The 22,375-nt window shown below is 41.3% G+C and overlaps 1 long non-coding RNA gene across 1 annotated transcript in view; it reads right to left on the bottom strand.

Annotated features, from left to right (window-relative positions):
• LOC146813004 (uncharacterized) overlaps nucleotides 1-20,584 on the bottom strand; it is a 132,511-nt gene extending 111,927 nt beyond the window's left edge. The window contains exon 1 of the long non-coding RNA XR_014966941.1: nucleotides 20,524-20,584. This is a non-coding gene — a long non-coding RNA (uncharacterized LOC146813004). The remainder of the gene's footprint in view (nucleotides 1-20,523) is intronic.
• Between the last annotated feature and the right edge of the window lie 1,791 nt (nucleotides 20,585-22,375).

Genomic DNA, 22,375 nt, shown 5'->3' with positions numbered 1-22,375 from the left:
GCTGTGAAAGAATGTATCTTGAGAGAGAGTAACCCTCTCCTAAGAGAATTGTTTACGGAGGATTGTAGCTAAGTAGTTTGGAGTTCAGTGAATACCAGATTGGTCTGTGAGGGGAGCGCCAGGGGGAGAGTTGTAGTGACACATTATCATCACCTCTAAGGAAGCTGATCCACTCTTGCCACATTCAAAAGGATATTGCCTTGAAATTCTTCCAGTAAAATCAATTTGCATGCTAAAGTAAGCATTAGGTCTAGTAGGCGGCTATCACCCTCCGTTTTCAGTTGATTGTTAACGGGCCAAGGAGGATATATGAGAATTCCCGCATTGGAGTAATATTTAAAGTGTTACTAATGAAATCCAGTATTTTACTCGAAAATGTGTTTAAGATCGGGCATTAGAAAAGCATGTGTGCTAGATTGCCTTCATGTTCCTCACAGTTCCAGCAATTTGGACTAAGAATGAGTCCTATTTTAAAAAGTCTAGAGGGTGTCCAATATGATCTGTTAATAATCATATATTTAGTTTGTGATAAGGTTGGTGATATCTTGTTAGAGAAAGGTGATTTGTTAATGTAATCCCAGTCAAACATCGTATTCCTAGTGTTCAATTTCGGTTCCCATTTTACTTGGTTACCTGAGAGGGATTTGCTTAGATTGGGTAGCAAAAGCTTATATGTGCCTGAGACCATATGGCCGGATCGGAGTAAACGGCCTAATAAGTTAGGTAGAGATGGAGTTATCGCCTTAAGTGACTTTTTAGAGATCTGGACCTTGAGTTGCAGCAGTTTATTAAAATCCAAGTGTTTCAGGTTGAATTGATCCTGTAATGCTGAGAACGGTAATGGCGCAGAGCCTAAGTATATGTCTTTTAGTAGGAAAATGCCACAATTAGACCAATCTGACCAAAAGATTGGGGAGCCATTGATTTTGAAATTAGGATTGTTTCATAAGGAAGATTGGAGTCTTTTAACTTTACTTCCGATTGTAAATCTAGACGGAGGAGAGCAGTCTTTGTGTTTTGTATTATGTTCTTGGAATGTGGTAAGTATAATGTATGCATAGCTGCCATAGCTGCAAGAGGTGCATTATTAATGAGAGATCTTTCTATGGCAAGCCAAGCTGGTTCGTATGCTGGATTGCTAATGAACCAATTGGATCCCTGCTTACAGAGGTATGCAGCTTGGTAATTCCGATCCCACCTTTGTTTTTAGCTAGTTTTAGTTTCTTTAGTGAGATTCTGGGCTACTTCCCTTGCCATAGGAATTTATTTAAAGATTTGTCCATTTTGTTTCAAAAGTCCTCAGTTAACACCATCGGTAGCATACTACTAAGATAGTTGACTAACGGTGTAACCATCATTTTTAGAGTTTTTGCTCTGACCCACCAAGAGAGGAATTTAGGTGATCATGAGTCTAGAAGTGAATTATTTTTTTTATATAAGGTTTTCTCGTTGGTGTGTAAAGTAGTTATTAGATCGTTTGTAAATTTTAGCCCTAAATATTTAATGCACCCCTGTTGCCATGCTGGTCCGGATGAACCTAAAATGTCTTGATTACCAGATTGGTTGAGAAGTTTAACTTCTGACTTATCTTTGTTAAGGGAATATCCAGAAACCTCGGAAAATTGTTGGATTGATTTCATTAAAGCTGAAAAAGAGAAGTTAACGATAAGCACATCGTCAGCGTACGCTGCCAGTTTGACAATAGTGTTGTCAAAGGTGATCCCTGAGATGTCCTGATTCTCTCTAAGATGCTGGAGAAAAGGTTCTAGTGCAAGGAGAAAGAGTGGAGGAGAAAGAGATCAACCTTGCCAAGTACCTTGCATTAGATTGAAAGAGGAAGAAATCATACCACCCGCTCTGACTCTTACACTCGGTTTGTAATGCAAGGCCATAATAATTTTGATCAAATTGTCCCCAAAGTAAAAATTCTGTAGAACTGCACGTAGATATCTCCAGTCCACCTTTTCGGAAGTTTTTCGGCGTCTAGTGTGATCGCCACAGTGGGTGAGTTTATTAATTTAGCTTTTTCGATAGTAGTTTTGTGTTGTCACAGGATAGTCTGTGCTTTAGAAAGCCTAATTGTGAGGGGTGTATCAGTTTTGATATGTGTTGCTGGACACATTTGACGAGAATTGAAGCATAGGTCTTGCAGTCCAAATTTATCAAGGTGATCGGCCTGTCATTCTTCAGTAGAAGAGGATCTTTCCCTTCCTTGGGTAGTATTGTTATGATTGCTTCGACAGGGGTGCCTGTGACCTGGCCTGATTTGGAGAAGTGTGTATATAAATTTTAGCGAGTGACGGTATTAGGGACATGGAGAATGTTTTAAAAAATATTGGCATTGAACCCATCAGGGCCAGGTGCTTTACCCGTTTTAATATCTTTAATATCCCTAAGGATTTTGTCATCTGTGATCGGCCCATTAATAGATGTTTTTTCTTCCTCTGTGAGGGAAGGTAGTTTAATACTATTTAAAAATGTTTTGCATTTTGAGTCGTTAACTTCGGTGTTTTCCTCATATAGTTTCTGGTAAAACTCTTTAAAAATCTCAGATATTCTATCAGGGTTGGTAGTGATCTTATCGTCTTTGTCTTTCATGGAGTTACTGGCATATTTTTGAAGCTTGAACTTTAGGTAAGACGCTAGTGATTTGCCAGCCTTATTAGAGTCGCAAAGTTTAATGCTTTTCTGTTTATTAATACAGATTTCGGCACGTGTACTTATGATTTTGTTGCCGATCCATATTTCTAAGTGACACAAGTTACCTCTACATCAAGCTGCTGGCAGAGCGTTTCCATTGTGCTTTTTCAGGGCCCGCGTCACCTCTGTTAGCCGATTCTTCTCCCGCTGTGCGCTGGAGGAACCCCCTGGGCTCACTGCTTCGCGCATCCTCCTACTACACAGATCATCAGTCAGAGCGGCGTTTCTGCTCATCAGCGCTCCTTCTCGTTGTTTCTCCCTCACAGCGGTTGCTTTTCCTGTCAGGATCCCTCAAGGGCACCGTATATCCAAGGCTGTTAAATAAACTCCTCCCTTCACCTCAGCTCCTTTGAGCGGTGTCTCCGGATCCTCCTGACTGAGACTTTTTCTTCAGGGAGTGCCTGCCTCATATCAGTAGTTATAGAAAGAGGACTGTGATTTTTCACACGCTCTAACTTTGGAAAGCTTCTAATGTTGTACATAGCATTGAGCTCAAACTGAAATTAACAGTCTATTTTGCTGCCTACATTATTATTGAAGTGCAGTTGCTTATTAACTCTGTTTTTCCACAGGATTAGAGTTTTGTGCTTACTTTCATTCAGTGAGGAAAGTGTGTGGGGAATGTATTAGTTCATCTGCTTCTCTCTGGTTCGTTCTTGTTCATTATGGCAGCAGCAAGCATGAATCAACCCCCACATTTTCTTAATGACTTAGGTGAGCCGAACATACCATGGCGAAGGTGGCTAGGCATTTTCAAGTCTTATCTCATAGCCATAGGGGGAAATAATTTTTTATCAGTAAGGAAGCAGCACATATTACTGCACAATTTGAGCATTCATGGTAGGAAGGTGTATGAGGACATAACAGTCACCGACGTGGATGAAGAGATAGAGGGAGAGGAAGCAGGGGTAGATGTATATGATTATACATTAAGAATATTGGAGACACACTTTAAAGAGAAAGTCAATGTAGTTTTCGAGAGGCATACGTTTTTCAAAAGGGACAAAAGGAAAGATTAGAGAGTTACAGCATATGTAGCTGTTTTAAGGGGCATGTCAGCTACCTGTGAGTTTGGCACTCTTACTGATTCCCTTATAAGGAACCAGATTGTCAGATGTACTAACGATCAAAAAATACAGGAGAAACTGCTTATCAGAAACCCTGATTTAAATGAAGCCATCAGTATCACTAAAGTTATAGAACATACAGCATTATGCAGAATGGAGATGAAAAAGGTGTCAGAGTTGGACAAAGAGAAGGAAGAAGTTAAAATGCTGGTTAGTGAAGATGCGATGTGTAAGATCAGTGAGAGAAACAAGGAACTTCAGCGTAACAAACAGGAAAACGTCCGATGCTACAGGTGTGGTAACCATACTCATTTAGCGAATAACCTCAAGTGCCCAGTGAGAAATGTGGTATGCAGGAAATGCAATGAAAGAGGCCACTTCGCCAAGGTGTGCAAAACAGCAAGTGAGAAAGTACATTGGATAAATAGTCCTGACCCCAAAGGGGACGAGAATAAATACTTAGGGGCATATTATCGAGGAACGCGTTAAAAATTATCGCCGGTTTAGCGGCAGAAAACTGCTGCTAAAGCGGCGATAAAGGGCTTGATAATATGCCCCTGAGAATTCCAATAGAAGTCCATGTTCTGGTGTGAACATGGGCTTCTATTGGAATTCTCCAGGGCATATTATCAAGCCCATTATCGCCGCTTTAACTGCAGTTTTCTTCCGCTAAACCGGCGATAATTTTAACGCCGTCCTTGATAATATGCCCCTATGTGTTTCAAATTAAGGAAGTGGAAGTGGAGGAACCTGTACAATATCCCACTTGTTATATAACTCTTGAGGGGGTCAGTATCAAGGTGTCCGCTGACTCGTACTCACCTCATACTCTTATAGAAGAGAAACTGTTTGAGAAAATGTTTAGCACACATAATCTTGTTGTGGAGTCTGCTGACATTCATCCTGGTGGGTACAACAGGGAACCCATTCCTTTAGTGGGCATGGTAAGAATGAGAATATCCTTCAAGGGAAGACACACAGTAGGAAAGGTATCCATCACAAAGAAGGGTTCCAGTTTATTGGGGTGGAAACACCAAAAGGAACTTGGCATCACTCTCGATCCCAACAACATTGATCAAGTGTTATTAGTTGAACCACCGTAGGTCGGCAGCAACATCACTAAGGAATTCCCAGAAGTGTTCACTGAGCAACTGGAAGATAAAAAAAATATGTGCACAAGATCACGCTCAAAGAGGGAGCGGTCCCTGCGATTCACAAAACCAGATCAATTCCCCTCCTTATGAGAGAACCCTTTAAAGGCAGAGTTGCATCAAAATGGCACAACTAGGGGTAATAAAAGAAATTGAGAACTTAGAGTGGTTGGCGCCTATTGTTCTTACCACCAAGGACAATGGAAAGAACATTTGCCTTTGTGTAGACTTAAGAGACCTCAACGCCAACATATGGGCAGACAGGCATCCCTTATCAAGAACACATGAGATGCTGAGTACCATACAGGGCGCAAAACACTTCAGTGTCTTAGAATTATCCTCGGAGTACCACCAAGTTACTTTGTATCCAGATTCCCAAATGTTGACTGCATTCACCACTCCGTTTGGTAACTTTACATTTTTGAGAATGCCACTTGTACTTGCATCAGCTGCTGCGGCATTCCAAAGAATAATGCAGCACATTTTGAGACAGAGTGTAAAGACTTTGTGTTTTCAAGACGATATACTGATGTATGGGTCCACTGAAAGTGAACAAAATTACAATCTTAGTAATGTTTTCAAGAAATTAAAGGAAGTAGGTTTCACTACCAAGGAAAGCAAGTGTACGCTTGGGGTAACTTCGGTGGACTATTTAGGTCACACCATTTCAGAGGAGGGAGTCAAACTCAAAGCCGATTTAGTTGAAGCTGTACGCAGAGCCCCTAGACCTACATCTAAAGATGAGATTAAGTCCTTCTTGGGACTCGCAGAGTATATGGCTAAGTACATAAAGAATTTCTCTGTCCTCACCCAAACTCTCAGGAACTTACTCAAGAAAGGGTCAGTGTTTGGTTGGGAGGGTGAGCATGATTCAGCGTTTGAGGAGATAAAAAGGTCTATTGCCAATGCCCCCCACATTGGTAATTTCAGTGTAGAGAGGGAAACATTCCTTACCACAGATGCCAGCACCAAGGGTATAGGAGCCACACTGTCGCAGAGAATAGACCACCAAGAGAGAATTGTCGTGTTTGCCTCCAGAACTCTTACTAGTGCTGAAGCCAATTGCTCACCAGTAGAGAAGGAGGCACTGACTTGTTACTGGGCCATTACCCACTTTAAACTTTACTTGTGGGGTTTACCGTTTGTATTAAGAACGGATCACAAACCTTTACTGTCTCTGTTTGCAAAAAAAGAAATGGAGAACACCACACCTGCATAGCCAAGTGGGTACTGGGACTTCATACCTTCATCTTCAGTATAACATATGTCCCTGGTTGCAAGAACAGCGCTGCAGATTACTTATCTAGGTATCCTGTGGCAAAGGAGGAGAGCTGTGAGCTCATGGAGGATGCCATCTTGGAGGTTAGAGTAACTGCAGTGATACAGAGTCAGTGGGAGTCCATTTCTGAACAAGATTGTGAGCTCAAGGCAGTGAAAGGGTTCATTGTCACCGGATGGCCCCAGAGATGCAGGGATCTTCGAGAGGAACTACAGTGCTTCTGGAATGTAAGGGATGAATTATACCTAGAAGGGGATTTGATATTGAAGTCAGGCAAAATTGTCCCACCAGAAGGCCTCAGGGACCAAATATTGAATTTAGCTCATGAGGGGCATCATGGGAGGAGTCTTTCTAAGGCTAAACTCCGATTTGATTACTTGTTTGTAGTGAAGTATAGTATAGTAAAGAGTAAGAGAGTTGGATACTTCAACTGATAGGTTTATTAGCCACAGCTGCTGCAGTCCCAGAGTAACTGTCTCACATGGAATCTCTCCACTACAGCTTCATCAGTACATTCCACATTCCAATGACATAGCACCATGTCATTGGAATGTATACCAGATCACCACAATATCTCCCTTCTTTACAATAAATGAAACAGAAACGCATTACATAGAACGACATAGCATAATACATCAATACATAAATAAACATCTGATAATTAATACAAAAGGACATCAATCACGATATCTTAAAGGCTTCATTACATTCCGCCTGCTAGTTCTACGCTCAAGTTCAAGATAAGATGAACCCTTGGATTCAGAACCAACAATGTCAGAAGAGATGGATGAAGGAACATGAGAATGCAAAAACGGTTTGGGTGAAAGACAAGTATCATTTGAAAGAGCATCATGACAATCCACCTTCACCACCCGTCCCCTGTTCCACCATTCATTTCTGCTAGTTTTCACTGCATTCCTAGTCACAACCTCAACTCTGACAGCAGGTTTAAATTTAGACATTCCCTTTGGAACATGATTAGGGTCCTTAATGCGAACCCAATCTCCTACACATAGTTTACTTTCAACAGGCCTAACTCTGTGGGTAGTATCGTAATGATTTTTCATTTTACTTTGAAAAACTTCAACTTTTGGTCTTACAATTTTGTCCATATTTAACAAATGATCACTTTTGTGTTGACACTCTCTCAACCAAGCAGGGCACAACTTTGAGGCAGGTGGACGTCCTCGCAACAATTCAAATGGTGTGATACCTGTTACAGCATTTGGACAACATCTATGTGACCACAGCATTTCTTCAACAGAGTTGCAAACATCAAACTTGTTTTGAATTGCCCATTGTATACACTCAACTAATGTGCGATTCATTTTTTCTACCAGACCATTGGCTTGTGGATGGTATAAGGCAACACATTTTTGTCTGATAGCATTGTTACTAAGGAAACTCTTCATTTCCTTAGAAACAAATTGGACACCGTTGTCCGATACAATTTCTTTGGGAAAACCTTCCCTTAAAAACAGGCCTTTCAAGAACTTGACAACGCTAACAGTATTAGGTTCCTCTACAAATTTCACTTCCCACCATTTGCTGTAATAATCTACCACTACAATAGCAAATCTTAATTTACGTGGAAGCGAACCAAAAGGACCTATAAAATCTATGGCGATCTTTGACCAAACCGTGTTAGGTAATTAAACAGGTTGTAATGGAACTACTTTTGTCTTAAGACCTTTGTCACTAGAAGCACAGATAACACATCCCCGCACACTTGCTACAATGGCAGAGTCCATTCCGGGCCACCAATAGCTGTCTCTAATTTTCCTTTTGGTTATAGGCTGACCCAAATGACCCTCATGACCATAAGAAATAATCCTTTCCCTTAATGATACTGGTGGAATGAACTTATCACCCCGTACAAGCATCCCCTTATCTTCAAAGGATAGTTCGTCTGCCACTTTGAAATAAGGTTGTAAATTTTGAGCCAGATTTTTCTCTTTAGGCCACCCACTCATGACGTACTCCCTAACACTATCCAGTTCCATATCTTTTGAAGATTCATCTAACCATTCACGTTCATTAAAAGTGGTGTCATGACAAATATCGATACATGCAATTAAACACTCTTCATCGATTTCCTCACAATTCTCTTGATAATCAGTGAAACTTAGGGGTGAACGAGATAAATAATCTGCCCTTATGTTTCTACCGCCTGGAATGTATTCAATTGAAAAGTTATACTGCAAAAGTTTTGAGCTCAACCTTGCTATTCTAGGGGTGTGATCTTTAATTACAGTCCCACTTAGAATGCTAACCAAAGGTTTGTGATCAGTTTTGAGTACAAATTTCCTTCCCCAAATAAAACATTTAAATCTTTCCACAGCCCAACAACAACTCAATAGTTCTTTTTCAATAACAGAGAAAATCTTTTCATTCAACCTCAATGATCTTGATGCAAACCCAATTGTTACTTCAGTTTTCCCTTTCATCTGAGCAATGGTAGCACCAAGACCGTCATTGCTGGCATCCACAGTAATAATGCATTCTTAAGAAGGTTCAAAAGGTGCAAGGACTCCGGCAGAAATGATTTCTTTTTTCAACCCTTCAAATTCCACTTGACATTTCTCTTCCCAAGAGGCCACATTCTCTTTTGACTTAGGCGTAGGCGCTTTAGTGATGGCATCTACTAAACCAGGTCTAGGTTCCACCCCTTTTTCCGAAATTACATGACCTAGGTATTCAATTTTACTCTTTGAAAACTCACATTTACCCCGATTGGCCACAATACCAAACTTTTTTAATCTCTCTAATACATCATTCATACGTTTGTCATGACTAATCTGATCTTTCCCCGCTATTAAAATGTCGTCCTGGAAAGTCACTACCCCATCAATACCTTTCAGTACATTCTCCAACACACGTTGAAAAACAGCCGCAGCCGATGCAAGACCGAAAGGCATTCTCTTAAATTGGTAGGAACCCATAGGAGAAATAAAAGCTGTTAAATGGCGTGAAGATTCCTCAAGTACCACTTGATGATATGCAGATGCTAGGTCAATTTTTGAGAATAACCTAGAACCTGAAAATGTACTTATAATATCGTCAATCCTGGGCAAAGGGTGTGAATCAACCCAAATTACCTTTTTGAGACACCTTAAGTCAACACACACTCTCAATTGCCCATTTTTTTTTCTTGCGATAACCAATGGACTTAACCATAAGGATGATTCTATTGGCTCTATTACACCATCATCACACATTTTTTTTAGAATGTTGTCCAAGTCTTCACGTACACTGAAAGGTACATTTCTCAATTTGTGTTTCACAGGGGTAACACCCTCTTTAACCTTAATCTTGTGTTTGAAACCATTGATTTTGCCTATCTTGTCACCAAATACAGTAGGAAACTTCTGAACCCATTTGATGTTATTCTCACTTCTTGCAACAGCCTCTCTATTTTCCTCACAATCAGTCACTAATGAAACTTGTACATCTCTCCCGGATCTGAGCGTCATCCCAAAAAGACCCTGGTGATACCATCCCAGAATATTTAAACCTTTCTTGGCCACATATACTTTTCCAAAAATGCTACGATCCTTGAATTTTAATTGACACTCAAAATATCCTGACAACTCAATTTTTCTTCCATCATACGTGACTGGGTTCCTATCTGGAGGAAACAACTTGTGTTTACCCCATACTTCATCATACAACTCATCAGTAATCATCGTCATCCTAGCACCAGAATCAATGAGAATTCTAAGATTTTTGCCATCTACCTCAATGTGTTCATACGTATCTACACAATCAGTCTCCTCATCTTGTACTACAACAATCATGTCTCTGACTCCTCTTGGGAAAAAGGGGGTGGTGATGGACATAGTTTCTGAATGATGCAGAATACTCTTACCAAGTCAAGAGATCATGGTTTTAATCCATCACCGTTTTTTAGCTCACTGCACCATCCCAGCTCAGAACCAGGCTACATGCAAATTAGTCTGTACCTGTCCCAGTGCATGATGGGAACAGGGCAAACCAAAATACCAAGCCAATTCTTATACTGGGAAGGAAACAAGCTTCCGGGGACCGGTTTCTGGCATCACAGCCTTCGTCGGCCCGGCTTGCCTGAATCCTGATGGTGCAATGAGCAAGGGACTCACGTCTGAGCATACCCTCCCACACTGACACTGACTCCTCTTGTGCAGTTTTGTTCCTCATCTGAACTATCAGATACATCTCCATCTTGCATTGCATTAATTCTGTCTCTAGGCGTCTGACAAACTTTTGCAAAATGTCCAATTTTGTTACACATTTTGCACTTCACATTTTTTGCCGGACATGGTCTGCTGTTAAGTCCATGTCTATTATTACTTCATCTAAAACAAATACTCTTTTGTTGCATAAAAATTATTCTTTGACTCTTTTTTCTTTGTATATTTTTAAAAATTACTATTTTGTTTGGAAACTGTACTCTCATTCATATTTTGTTTTGCCATAATGCTTTCTTTAACCACAGACACACCACTAGTTTCTTTGCGAGTAAGTTCCCTAAGTGCCTTCCGTGACACCTCTATCCCCTTTACTATGTCTATAGTTTCAATCAGATTTGGATTTCTCAAGGTAAGAAGTTTCTCTTGTACCTTTTCATCCCAACAACGCACTACAATTTGATCTCGTATGAGCTGGTCTGTAAAGTTTTCAAATTCACATTCAGCAGCCAACATACGTAACACTGCTACATATGTATCTATAGACTCATCCTGCAACTGCTCTCTTGTGAAAAACTTATGTCTATTAACGATTAAACTGGGTTGAACATCAAATTGTTTTTCTAATTTCTTTACAGCTAATTCAAATTCATCCAAATCCTCATGACCCGGGGGAGCGACATAAGGTGGAAGATGTTCATAAATAGATTGACCCTCGAATCCCAAATTGTGTTCCAACAGAAACCTCTTACGTTCAGGTCGATATCTATTACCACCTATAGCTCCTAAATACTTTGTAAAAGCCCTATACCAATTTCTCCACGGTACAGGTGGATCTCCAGGAGTTTGAAGAAAAGGAGGTGGAGCACCAACATTTTGCATATTTGCCATTGCGTTATTATTTTTTACAGTATCACTATCCAATTTGTGAATAAGATATAAATTTTACCTAAATTACTAAATTAAGGCAATTAAATATTTCTTAAAATGAGAATACATTTTTTTTCCCATTTCAAAATACATAAAAAAAAATAAAATAAATAATGTCATATGCCCCAACGTGTGCACATCACGGACGTGCACTTTCTTTTCAAAAAGTTCTTTAATATTTTATGCACATTAGTACATTTTTGTTGTGTTGCTCCCGATGTATCCTTAATTCCTTGTTGGAGAGAAAAATATATATATATATATAAAAGGAATGTGAAAAGAATAATTAAAAAAATTGTTCTTGTTATTCTTTTCTTTGGTATCGAATTTATTTTGAGTTTAAAATACCCAGTATGTGTCTTTGAGTCTTACACAAAGCAACTTCCTTTTTGCTTCCTTAAAGAAAAAAAAATACAGTCAACATTCTAGTTGTTGTGAAATTTTTGTTGGTCCTTCTTCTGTGTTCATTCTTCTTCTGTCTTCAATTCGCTTCTTTTTTTTTTTTATTCGGTTTGGACCAGTAAAACAAAAAGGACACACTTTGTTATGCCCTGGTTGAAGGCAGAAGAAATAAAAGTGAGTAATTCTTCTCTTCTACTGTACTAAAGATACAATTCTTTCCGTGTTGTACACATGCGCGCTGAAAACAACTTTAATTAGGCTTCCGTGTTAGCCTTAACGCGCATGAACGAACTCAAATCCATTCGTTTCCTTGACATTCGCACCAAAAGCTGTTTGTGTAGCGTATCCCTTCACGCTTCAGTAGACACAAGGCTTGATTTATTTTCACTTTACAGAAACCACTTTGGATTTCCCTTCACACATTGGTGAATCTAGATGATGGGCTTGACATTAGCGCGCGGTTGAAACGAAGCTAATCTCGTGCTTGTAGAAGAATGATGTTAATCACGCGCTTCCCTCGCTGCTTTGAACAAAGGCTACCTCGCGCTTGGAAATGCACGGACGAGATGTTTACATTCAAACCTCCATTTAATGACTGCTTCGTGTTTCTCACTGCTTCGTGTTTCTCACAGACGAATCACACGTTTATACTAAACTCCTCATTACTGATTGTTAATTTGAGTTTCAATATATATTGCGTGATGCCTTGCTCGAGCGCTGTCTTAGATACTCCAGACTGTCACTTTCATTAAACGTAGAGAATTAATGATAACTACTCTTCTTTTCCACAAAGACCTGAATAAATCGATACTTTTTAAATGCGGAGAGTTAATTTGCTTGAAATATTCCAAATACAAAAAAAATTCTTTTAAGTTTTGTAAATAGCTTTAAGTCTTTGAGAAAAACTTTATAATTTCTTCTTTAACTTCTCTGCGCTTAGTAGAAGTTGACAATCTCGCGCTTACTTGTCAAGTATAATTTCAAATATACAAGCCTGACTTTTCTTTTGGGTGCGATGTCTTGTTCTCTGGGCTGACTTCCTTTTCTTGATTTCTTCTGTAAATGAATGTTGCTTGATGCGTGGATCCTTTGCTGTGGCTAAAAAGTCGCCAAATTGTAGTGAAGTATAGTATAGTAAAGAGTAAGAGAGTTGGATACTTCAACTGATAGGTTTATTAGCCACAGCTGCTGCAGTCCCAGAGTAACTGTCTCACATGGAATCTCTCCACTACAGCTTCATCAGTACATTCCACATTCCAATGACATAGCACCATGTCATTGGAATCAATCAATCAATCAAAGAAATTTATAGAGCGCGCTACCTACCCGTAGGGTCTCGAGGCGCTTGGGGGGGGGGGGGGGTGCCGCTACTGCTCGAACAGCCAGGTCTTGAGCTTCTTCCTGAAGGAGAGGTGGTCTTGGGTCAGGCGCAGGTCGGCCGGGAGGGAGTTCCAGGTCTTGGCGGCCAGGTAGGAGAAGGACCTTCCTCCAGCAGTGGTTCTGCGGATGCGTGGGACGGTGGCGAGGGCGTGGCTGGCGGATCGGAGGTGGCGTTTGGGAGCGTAGAAGTTGATTCGGTTGTTGAGGTAGCTCGGGCCTTGGTCTTGGAGAGCTTTGTGTGCGTGGGTAAGGAGGCGGAAGGTGATTCTCTTGTTGACCGGGAGCCAGTGCAGGTCTCTTAGATGTCCGGAGATGTGGCTGTGACGTGGGATGTCGAGGATGAGTCTGGCTGAGGCGTTCTGGATGCGCTGGAGTCTCTTCTGGATCTTGGCGGTGGTTCCGGCGTAGAGTGCGTTGCCGTAGTCCAGTCGGCTGGTGACGAGGGCCTGGGTGACGGTCTTCCTGGTCTCTGTGGGGATCCACCAGAAGATCTTCCGAAGCATGCGCAGGATGTTGAAGCACGATGAGGAGACGGCGTTGACTTGCCTGATCATGGAGAGGGAGGAGTCCAGGATGAAACCCAGGTTGCGTGCGTGGTCTGTCGGTTTGGGTGCGGTGCCCAGGGCGGGGGGCCACCAGGAGTCGTCCCAGGCGGAGGAATGTATACCAGATCACCACATTGTTCCCCTTCATGGAACACCTCGTGGAAGAGAAAGTCCGAGATTATCAGGCATGTAGTCTTAGTGACAAAACAAAGTGTATCAGGCGTGCACCCCACATCCCTGTAGAAGAGCCAACGGTCCCGTGGGACAAATTGGATCTGGACATTACAGGACCTCTACAGGCCATGGGTCCCCAGGGAAATAACCTTATTGTATTTATTGATTATTTCTCACACTAGATATATCACACATTTGTCAGTATTGTTAATACTAAGACCCTCACTAATTTCGTAACTGAGCTATTCTCCAGGGAGGGCATCGCCAAGACTATCATCACAGACAATGGTGTCCAATTAGTGTCTGAAGAAATGAGAGACTTTCTTTAAGATCTTTCTGTGTACACCTTTGTATTGCCCCAAGGCCAACGGCAAAGTTGAAAGGGCTAATAGAATGTTGAAAGAGTTCATTCAGTTGGCGGTGGCCTTAGGGAAAACCATAGAGTGTACTGTGAGAGACATGTTATGGTCATACCACACTACCCCCAATGCCATAACTGGTATGTCTCCATTTGAAATATTGAGGGGGAGAAAGGCTGGATCCAAGTTTTCTCCCAGTTGGCTGTTCAAGAAAAAGATGATCACCTTTGATCCTGAGGAAGCGGGAAGAACGGTGGAAATTCAACAAAAGGTGCACAAAAACACTTACGACAAGAAGTGGGGTGCCAAAAGGAAGTTTTGGAAAACAGGGCAGTGGGTACTTATAAGGAAGCCCCACGTGGCAAGCAGCAAAGGGGATAGATTCTATGAACCAGAGAACATAAAGCATGCCAAAAACAATGTAGTGGTTCTGGAAAATGGTAAAATGTCGAGCACAGACAGAGTTACTGAATGCCCCTTAATCTTATTCCCTCCGAGAGAAGGGAGGAGGAATCAGTTGAAACTCAGTGTGGTACAGGGATAGAGAAAAAGGTCTTTAGACCTCTGTGTCCTCTCAGGTGGCAGAAGGATTTCGTAAAAAACCTAGTTTAATGGCAGCTGTTTTTTCAATTTTTTGCTTTTCGTATCTCTTGTGAATGTTATGAGACATTGTAACTGCATTTTCCTTGTAGTTTTGTTGCTAGTTATTGTTTTTCACTTCTTGTGTACTTTTCTGTCCCCTTGTACTTTTTTCTTTCTTTCTTTCTCTCTCTTTTCTTCATCCTGGTCTAACTCTCTCTCCTCCTTGCTTTCCTCTTCTCCCTGTACTTCCTTTGGGGAGGGAGATGTATTATATTATCACTTGGTCTCTTCCTTTCTCCCACCCCTCTTCCTTTCCCCTGGTTAGCCTCTCCCATGGAGCCCTCAGGTAGAGGCAATTTAGAATGTTGATGTGCCCTCACTATTGACAATTGAAATACACAATGACATGGGTTATATCTGGCTGATTTACCATCAGCCGTAAAACAAATACATTATTTTTCTTTAACAATTTGGGGAGTACATATTCTCGGTCTATTGTGTGCAGATGTCCTGATATCATGAGATTACAATGAAGTGGGATTGCAAAGTAAACTGTGTAACTATTGTAAAGCAAATCACTTTACAGAGAAGGAAGTGCAGGAAGTAAACTTGTAAGAATTTAGGTTTGTATTTCACAAGGGATCTAAAGTGAATTCCTTAAAATTAGTGCTTTGTTGTCATCAGGAGCATTAGGTAAATGTAATTATGAATATGGAAAAGGGATATTCTCTTGCCCCATTACTTACAGCACCCTGATGCCTTACGGCTCAGAAATATTGTGTATTGATCCCAGAGACTCCTGGGAGAATATAGAGAGTAGTTATATGAACAAACATCTAAATTCACCTTTAAAAACAATGGTATAGTTTGTGTCACTGCTATCGCAGGAAATTCACGAGTTGACATGCCCCAAATATCTTAGACTCCTACGTCTCCTAGAGGCCCCCCGGCCGGAGAAGCCTACAGAACGCTGAGCATCTTCACATCCACACAATGGTCTTGGTATCACATGAGGTTGAGTGGGTAAGGGAGGGGGGAGTTGGGAGGTTGGGTTTTCTGCTGTTTTCTTTTTTCTTTCTGCTTTTTGTGTTTGCATCAATTACAGCACGGAATTATGTTTGTATCGCCCCTCAGTGGTTTTGCGCCCCTGCAGACTAAAACCTGCTGCTGTACTTGTTGGTTATCTTTGAAAATGTCAATAAAAGATTTAAACCATAAAAACAATGGTATAGGGAATTAGATGTGAACAAAATCAAACTTCTTGATCAGAAACAAAGGTGTTCATATGCTGTGATTCAACTATAAACAATTACAAAAAATGCCATTTGCTGTAAATTAGCATGAAATACATGGACCTACGTAAACCTTTCCCAGCTACATTAGTTTTTAATAGATCCGCCCTATGCCTAGAGTGGCACCTCGCCTCAAAATCCTACCATACAAGAAAAAAACCATGGTTGGCCCATCCTTCTTTGTTCAAGCAGCCAAACTATGGAACTCTTTATTCCCGAACATAAGATCCACGGATAACCACCTTATCTTCAGGAGACTACTCAAGAATTGGCTCATCCCCACATAACCACCATACACAAATATAACTATACTATTGAAAGAGAGCATAAAGATGTGGAAATTCTCTGATGTTGATCTGTCAGGTATGACGCTTAATTGCTCAGATGACACAATGACCATCATGTGGGGTTGAATCCTTTCTGATAGAATCTTAGCTAGGATTTTGGCATCAAGGTTGTTTAATGAAAGCAAGCAGTAGGATGAACATTGTTTGGCTGGTCACCCTGGCTTCAAGAAGACAGTAATAATGATTTCCTGCAATGTTGTGGGGCAATAGGGTGCTATCAACAGTTCAGACCTCAAGGAAGACCTCCAAAATTCTAGGAGTTAGGATGGCTGAGTATAAAATTCAGATGTTAGCGCTTCTTAACCAGGGTCCTTCTCACCTGCCAATGACTTGACAACTTCACCGATCTCTTCTTCTATGACGGGCAAGTGAAGAGGTTCTTTTCATGTATTTCAAACCATGCAAGGGTAACGTCTACCAGGCATTCATTAGCAGAAGACTAGCTATCCCCGCATTCCCCTGATATAATGTAGTGCAGTAGTCAGAGAAGCTAGATAAGATGTTGTGATTTAGAGTTTGTCTTCACCCTACTGTACAATGTATATCTCTAGAGGCGCATGAGTGAGTGGTTTAGTAGTCTTTCTAGAGGGGAACTGGGGACCTGACCCTCCTCATAATGAATAGCTCTAGAGTATTTACCCAGTAGCTTCACCTTACAATCCACCTCCTCTTGGAACTTAAGTGGGACTCAGTGATGCAGATCTGAAACAGCAGGATTGTATGCTCGCACATAATTATTCTTTAACCATTTTAGTTGCATGTCTAGTTATCAGAGAGTGTTTTAGATTGAGTGCAATATGCCTGAATTTATGGAGATGCAAAGGCCCTGGTTATAAGCCTTAAGGGCTTTGCAAAGAGTAAAGTAGATGTACTGGAATAACTATCACTCTAGGATAATCTTATTTGACATATGCTGGCATTCAAAACACAATTGTGGTTACTGAAAGCTGGGCTACAAGAGTCCTTACATCTTTCATACAATTCTGATACCAACTGAAGCTGGAGTTATGTGTCATCATTCCTGGTTGGAGAGTCACTGCACTGCGAAGGGGTTTCATTGTGTTGTGAGTTATTGGGAATGCTCTTTTTCAGATCAGAGAGTGTAGTTTTAGGAACATTACAGAAGACTGGTATCCCATTATATATAATGTGCAATGCATCTGGATAAAGGATAGCATTATCAAGGCCTATTTATTGCAGTCTTAGGGGGTGTGAAGGCCCTGAACGCCTCTTGAACAGACAAGATGTAATCTGAAAAGGAAGAAACACCGCTTCCTTCAAAGTTTACATCCCACTACTCCAGAACCAGGCTCAGCACAGTGTCCAAATCTCTGTAGTTCAAGAAATGTGCAATGATGGGTTCTGGGGGTGCCCCTGGTGAGTGTGTGCATTGAGGGATCTTTGTGCATGCTCTATCAAAATTACAGGAGAGGGGATTTCAGCTCCAAAGATGGTTGTGAGCAGTTCTTCTACATGCACTTCCATTTTGCCCAAATTGGAGGGCTCGGGCCGACCAATGATACGAAGAGTTCAATGATATGCAGAATATTACTGCACAAACCCGCCTCCAAGTCCTTGTTTTTAGCGTGGACAGCCTACAGTTGTTTCTCCAGTTGTTATACCGTTTTTGAGTGTGTTACAGAGCAATCTTGGAGTTCAGATAAGCGTTACTCCGCTTCTGACACTTTTGTGGCAAATCTATCCAAGCTGTTTTGCATAAGATCCTCTCAAGAGGTAAGAGTGTCAATTTTTTTACAAATGTATTTCAAGCAACCCTGCATCTCCAACTTGAGGACATGAATGTTTGGTGGCCCCAGAGGTTTTTTCGGACTCATTAGGCATGTTACCCCTCTGTGGTCTTTTGTTCTTGAACGTAAGTCTTGGCTGTATATTATCTGTTTTACCCACACTGACATGCGATGGGCAATGGGCAAGTATGCACCAATGGAAGTAGCATGTAGAGTAGAGTAGGTTACATGCAACGGCAGAATAGCATGTAGGGTAGAGTAGATTACATGCAACGGCGTTATGAAGTGCCGGTTCTATTTACTAGTTTCATGCACCATATCCAAGTGGAAAGTGCTATTCAAGCTGCATTAGCACAGATCTGATTATTATTTAAAAAGGTTCGAATGTACAATCTGCTGTATTAAGGTGTTGTGAGGCCAATTAAGAAACTGAAGAGTCTTCCCTCTGAAACAATGGATTTTGGAGAGTTCTGTTCATGAGATGGTGAGAAAGACTAGTAGGCCCACAGCCAGTTGTCACAGTGATCATGCTCGCCAGGTGCCCCCTCAGGATCCAAGCGAGCACACATCTACACTGTCGTAACAGCTTAGATCAGGATCGCACAGTAGGGCAGAGCGGTCACCCCAGCCCCAGTCTGAGGTGGGGACACTCATAGCAAGGGACCTCAGTGGGTGACAGGGAGGCCCACTCCACGCTGATGGGAGTCAGTGAGCCGCTCAGCGGCAGCTCGATCAATTGTGCCCAAAAATGCACCCACACCAGGGCTTGCAAATCGTGGAAATTAAGTGTCCACAGCTAAGGGATCCATTAGTGCCTTTCTTACAGGGTCTGCAGTGCCCTGAATCTGCAGTCCAGCAGAGGGGCTCCTCAGTGCCGATTTCTGGCAGTGGAGGTGCCCACGAGGGCCGCCAGGGCTAGAAGGCGTGTGCAGGTCGGGAGGGAGAGCGAGGTGCACAGCTTCTGTCACTCTGATGAAGCCCTTCAGGGTTACTCAAAGCCCCTTGTTACAACCCTTCTCTTCCAGAGTGGTCAGCATTAGCACCCTGACAAGGGTAGAACCTGGGTGCCAGTAGCAGCTGCAGTGCAGTGGGGAAGTAGCTGAGTCAAGAGGCCCACCACACTGAGCAACGAACCAGGTAGGCCGCAGGTCTTCAATCAGGGACAGGTGGTCTCCAGGCAGCCATGTCCTCCCCAAAAAGCATGAGCCCTCCAGATGGCCATGTCCTTCTGAAAAGGCATCAATGCATTCTACGTGCTCCTGGGGTCATGAGGGTATGTTGCTCAAGTTATTATGAGTCCGTTTGGAGAAAGATTATGTTGGATTGTGGGAGGTTGTAGCAGAGCGTTTGGAGAATGATTATGTTGGATTGTGGGAGGTTGTAGCAGAGCATTGATAAAGTACAGTCGTCTTGGCCAATTCGCTCCAGGACACCCATTGGGATTGTTTATTCGTGTCTGTTTCTGACTTTTATGTTTCAGTTGATATTTTTATTTTGCAGGCTTTGTTTTTCCCTGCTGAACACTAACAGTATCAGTAACAATCGCTTGGTTTGGCAATTTGCTCCTATTGAAATTTGCTACGTGTAGAGCAAATTTAGGACTGTTGAACGATTCACAAAGAGTCCGATAAGTACTTGCATGCAAAACTCTCAGCATGTAGAAAGGCTCCACATGTGAAAATGTGATGTTTGTGCATAAGACACGTTCTTCTTGTTTCTCTATGACAAAATTATCTTTCCCCATGGTGAAACTCCTTTAATGGTAAATAACAAGATATATCAAGAATTGTCAAGGTACATCAACGGGGGTTTAAGGGAAAAATATTTAGAGACCACTAGGTTCCTAATCCCTTGATTACCTATAAGCTATAACAACAACAGAGAAACCTAGGGTCAAGAAACACGATAAAGCAAGTGGAACACTTATCTTGTTAATAATAAATCCCATCAGCCACCAGAATAGCAGCCCACATCATTTGGGATTAGATAGCCCTTTCTGAGCCCTCCAATAGATCAGGGCCACAGGCTGAACAAAACCTCTCTATCCATCTAAGATGAGGTGTCTGCCCTAGTTCTTAATGTAGCTATCTTGTGTATTAATGGTGGTGATGGAAGCAGTGCAAAAAAAGTGAAAAAGTGATAAAGTTAAAATCATCTACTGGGACAGAAAAAATGCTTTAATAGTATCTGTCCGAGTGACAAAGTTAAAACCAGTGTAGAGGCAGTTTTAACAAAATAACTGCTCGAGTCCAAGAAAACAGGGGGTCTACATGTTTCAGCCTAAAGATTAAATGATAATCAGGCTTTCGTCAGGACCTTCGTGAACTTATGCTACTGCTGTATATGTCAGTGTGATCCAAAATAAGTAAAACACACCAGTGAAATAAATTATATAACCTACTTGAAATAAGGATTTCTCAAATACTCTCCTTAAATTTTTCAGGAGTATTCTTTCGAATCCTAAAGAGAAAGGAAAATAGAGAAGTATACTCAGTCTAAATAATTATATTTAGAAACCTGCTTTATCAATATACAGTCATATTTAACAACTGACCAAAGTATTCATCGATCCACTTAGAACATGTAACTTTTACAGTGAACTAAATTATATTCATAAAAGAAGCGAACAAAAACCGCTTACCCGTCAAAGTACGGGGAATCGCCTCACCTCACCTGGCATCCGCTCAGATAAATGAGGCCCCGCTCTATGTAAAGACAAATGGTTAGGAGATAGTTCTCCAATTTGGAACCTTATGTCTTTATATTAAAACCACATCACACCTTCCTAGAATAGCGTCATACCAGAATGTCTTTCTATATGATTGTGTCACTGTTCAATACAAGTCACACGATAATGTTTGAGATGAACAGTTGAAACATGTCTAAAGAGCCAAGAAACAACCACACCTCGTATAGCATCATGTGTCTCTCTCGACAAAAGACTCTTCTATAGAGAAGTCTAAAATGTACCTCACATTTTGCATGCAAAGTCCCTGAATTATACAACCATTCAAAATCATGATCGTGTTAGAAAGTTTAAAGAAAAAGCGATCTTTTCACAATAAGTACTTTATGATCGCTTCCCTAGACAAATATGAAACTGGCAATCCATGTTAGTATCCTAATAAGAATCTAACGCAAGACAACAGGCCACTACATTGTCGAAACAAAGTCAAGCATACTCTAGGCTGGTGTTGTCTTTTATATGTATGACAATGGCATCAGAGTCTGTCCACTATATTCCACCTAATACGTGAATAGTTGTAGCCATATTGAGTTATCATATATTTCAATCATTCTGAGACACTACACAGTTTAAGCAGCGCTGTCTATTACAAAATGTATGGAAGTAATCGCCATTTTGAAACTAACTTGTCCGTCGGTACCTCGGAATTTTGCAGAGCAGGACAGGGAGGTGACCGCGCGCACGTTTCTCATGTATAAATACTGAAAATCTCAAACGCGCTCCGATACCCATGTCAACGTAATGCGACTTGGCATCATGGGAGTTGTAGTCTTGCCTGTAAGTGTGCTTATAACACGGGATCGTTATGATAACATATAGTCTCTTTCAAGAATTAGGAGGGTATTTAGCTTATTGTAGCTCATTTTCAAAATCGCGACTCATAAACTACGCTTGAGGATCACTAAGTTGTGCCATTTCAAATTCTCAATGTATGTAGAACATGTGCCAATCAGAATTGCCTACTTGTAATATCTTTTTTTCTTTTTCTTATAGTATAGTACCGTGTATATCAGAAATCATGCCACCCCTGGTTAACGAAATGGCTATTAATGGTGGACATGCATTTTACACATTATTCATACAATCTAACCAATTTAGTCAGAGTAAAAACTCAGGACAGCTTGTGTTGGCCAGGAGGAACGGCTCTCCATCTAGGTAGAATCAATGATTCACCGCTTATTCTTACTGGCATGAATTTATTAGAAATAATAAAACTAATAAAAAACCAACAATCACGTACCAACTAGATCTAGATCGGACAGGTAGCTGTGACTCCTAGTGTGCCATTTGACTCGCGCTCGCGCTGCAGTGTAGGCGCCATTGTATTTAGTGCGGTGGGGCAGACGCGCTGTGCATTGTCCTACATAATTTTAAACGCTCCCGTTTTTCTATCTGTGTTGTTTTTAATTTATCTTCTCCCTGTTTTTAGTCTGGGAATGCCCCCGTACCTGCACTGTTATAGTAGTAACACCGCTGCTTAGCGGTTCCGGTTCCGGGGTTTCAGGAA

This window comes from Triturus cristatus, chromosome 7 (assembly GCF_964204655.1).
Source record: "Triturus cristatus chromosome 7, aTriCri1.1, whole genome shotgun sequence".
NCBI classification, from domain to species: Eukaryota; Metazoa; Chordata; class Amphibia; order Caudata; family Salamandridae; genus Triturus; species Triturus cristatus.
The sequence above is the reverse complement of the archived record's forward strand: the minus strand, read 5'-3'. Positions and strand labels throughout refer to the sequence as shown.